We start from the raw sequence: 3,863 nt of genomic DNA, 5'->3' as shown, positions 1-3,863 counted from the left end.
AAGATCGAATGTGCCATAATTTCACGGCACATCACTGCCTAAATACTCTTCCTATTACTTATATCTTGCTTTCCATTATGGGACATGATATTGAGACTACTTATGTATTATTATTCAGATTTGTAGTAATTGGTTTAAATGCTCTTGTATGACCAGACCAGATACTGGGGTAGATTTCATTTACTTCTGCACTTATTTATATTATATCCGTGAGACTTACGTTATTTTACTTTCTTCCGCTATTTTCTCTCATTTGTGAATATTGGGTTGACGGTTCACCTACCAAGGTAGGAAAGATAGGTGCCCGCATGACTTAATGAATTTGGATCGTGACATATAAACTATCAAAAATCACAATGAAGCAATAAATTTCATGAATTCTATGTTCAAAACTCTGCAAGGTTTTTTTTCAAAACTCTGTTTGACATTAAAATATGAAAAATCACGATAAAGCAAAAAATTTCATGAATTCTATGTTTAAAACTCAGCTTGATTTTTTTTCAAAACTTTGCCTGATATTCAAAACTCAACCTGATCAGGCAGATTTAATGTTTGACCTTTTTCTGTTAAACTCTTCCATGAGATCATCACAATTTTCTTTTCTTGTATCTTCCGCATATGGAGGGAGAGTTGACCGTGGTTCGTGATCCCCTTTGTGTGTCCGAAGAACTGCATCTTCCACATTTGATGTTACTTGGTGTTTCTTTTTTCTTGGACGATATATTTTCGTTTGTTTTCTTTCAGGCCTGATTTTTAAATCTGGTGGGTTTAGTATCATATCCTTGATGTTTTGTGGAACAATCCATGATTCTTGATTTCCAACTGAGAGGATTTCACCTTTTTATGTCTTTTCCCCGTGCTTTTTTCTGAACCGCCTTACACTATGTAGATTCGTTCAAACTTCTTTTATCTATGACTGCCATGGCATGTGTGCATGGTAACTCGTCAGTTTGGAACTCCAAGAAGTCACAACTCATGTCCTTTTGATTCACATTATATTGATAACCTTCATATTTCATGACAAATTTGACAACAGTGATATTTTTCACCTGTGGAAAGTAGTAATATAAATGACTATTTATAAAGTTAGGGCTTCTGAAAACTCAAGTTGGGCCTTAAGGCAAAACATGACTAACTTTGGAACTTAAAGTTAGGCCTAAAGGCAGAACTTGACTAACTTTAGAATGTAAAGTTAGGCCTTAAGGCATATATTGACTAACTTTGGAATGTAAAATTCTACCTTAAGGCCTAACTTAGGTAATGTGTTATTTTGGTAAAATATACTTACTTTCATTGTGAAGCCTCTACTTATCCTTTCAAGCAAATTTTCACCCAAAACGAGGTCAACCCCCCCCATCCAATCTTCTTTGGAAAACCCAAATTTTTGGTTGTTTGCTAATATTGGCCCCTTTGTTTTCCCTTAAACCAATTCATTGTCCTCTTTATTTGTTGAGAGCATGTTGTAACACCTGTTGGTGCGAAACGAATGTGCCCATCTTTCAAGTGGTTCTTCTTCTATGTATTTTGCAGCTTTTGGGTCAGTGTCACGACCCAACTTTCGGGCCGTACGGGCACCTATCGTGTTTCTACCTAGTAGGCGAACCCTTACCAACCAACCCAATATTCAACAGTTTTGTTAATAATATAATACTTAACAATCACCAATTAAAAATAAAACTCCTCATGACTCTGTTATTGATACGAGAAAAATGAAAAAACCCTGGCATCTAGTCTAGTTAGGTACAAGAGCTCCCATTACACAAGGATAAATAAAATAAACGAACCAAAACCTCTACAATGAGATGAGCAAAAGTACATGAGAAGATGTCCGATAATCCACAAGGAGAAACTTGACTTAAAACCTACATAAACCTACACCCAAAAGTGGTGTAGTAGTATCGATGCATACAGCATCGGTAAGCATCATAAGTCGACTAAGATTAGTTCACGCAACACAATATAAAATCAATAAAATAAGCAGATAAGTCAACGAAGACTCCCAATATAGATTATTACACCTATATGAACTCACCTCTCTACTCCCAGTTATTTCGGTCCTCTTATTTCCCATAGTATTACCGGTTATCTGATTAGTTAAAACTAGTCTTATTTCATATTTCCTTAGGCCAATTAATTAAGTCTTATCCCCTCAGTTACACTAACGTCTGCCTCTCGATTATTAGCCTTAGATCTTTTACGTCTGTTTACACACTAAGATATGATGCATCCACCGAACATACTCACCACACTTCCACCAACCACTGGGACTCTCTAAGTCCATTAGACTAAATATGGAAGTCTACCACTTAAAAATTCACTCTTACACCAACACCTAGAGTAAATACGGAAGTCTACCACTTAAAAATTAACTCTTACAGCAACACCTTCATATTGATCAACACCTCAGACAGTACAAAACAATTTTAGGAGATGCACAATGCAGTGTGACAGACTGACAACACACAATTATAAGGATATAGAAGTATGAAATGCAATGCAATGCAAATGCGATGCGAAGGACTAAATCACGCTGTACATACATGCTAACTGATGTCATTGCTTAGTAGTCATGACCTGTTGCGGACCCATGGCGTCCATGTACCACTCATTCTGGATTCACTCCTCGGACCCTAGTCATATTCAAGACCACATCCTCACCCCCGGTCAAATGTGCCTTTTCATACATGTAAATATGTTACCTTTACATTGCTGCCAATGATCGACTGTCACATAGTTCCTCATATTCAACCCAACTCAACCATACAAACTGGATAACACTTATTTAGAATTTCTCCTCCATGTATTACCTCATAACCACATGCAATATATGCAACGATGCCAATGAATGAAAACAATGTCATGAAATATGCCCTTGTGCGGCGTACGCTATTATGCCTTCTTTTTAACTCACCCAATGCAGCCATTTTATATCAACAAGAATGAACAACGATATGGATTTTGCAGTTTTTTGAACAATCAATACAGAGACAAAATATACTTGGGAATAAATACTCTAGCTTCGGAATAACTCTTCCTAACCAAGACAAATAATCACTTCCTATTCCGTAATACATAAACACTGACAATAGTAGTACTCAATACTCAATTATATACTCGTTTTTACCCTAGTTACTATTTACACAAAACTTTCGCTAAATTATAAATATATCCATCCAAACTCCATGTCCGAGGACCTAATCCTGCATTCTCCCATCAACTCTATATGTATATACGATTCACTAATCAAAGTCTAAATCAAGTAAACCGTAACCTACTTCGATGACGAATAACTATTTGAATTTCCATGAAATACTCGCCCTCCTAGCCCTTATCTGAATCCATGAGAGATGATAGTTGTAGGGAAAGATGTGGAGAATGTTGGAGAAGCCTCTTTTTCTTGGTATCAAGGGTTTTTTTTCTTCTTGTAAAACCTAATAACAGTCTTGGAGGGTCTTTTATTAAAAAGGAGGGTGAATATAAAACTGAGTATAGAAAAACGCATCCATTGGTCTCTAGTTCGCTATAGTGGGACCACTGCGGCAGTACTCTGGCCGCTGTAGCGGACCAACTTTTTTCTCGGGCCCATGATTTTTAACTCTTTTCGAAACTAATTTTTTCCACTATTAATCATTTAAATACCTCATGGGGCTTACCATTTAAGATCGTGGACCTAGATTGGGCATGGGTTTGTGAAGTATTAAATAACGACCAAGCGGGTCGTTACACCAGATACCAATTAAACCACCGTTCATCCCCGAACAGTGTGGGGTGGGGTAATGGTCACGCTCCTAGCCCTTACTCCATAGGATGCAGGATTTTGAGTCATCATCGCGGAAAGGGAAAAATTACAATGAGGTTGGAAA

Source organism: Lycium ferocissimum, chromosome 8 (genome assembly GCF_029784015.1).
Source record: "Lycium ferocissimum isolate CSIRO_LF1 chromosome 8, AGI_CSIRO_Lferr_CH_V1, whole genome shotgun sequence".
Lineage (NCBI taxonomy): Eukaryota > Viridiplantae > Streptophyta > Magnoliopsida > Solanales > Solanaceae > Lycium > Lycium ferocissimum.
Note: the sequence above shows the minus strand (reverse complement) of the source record.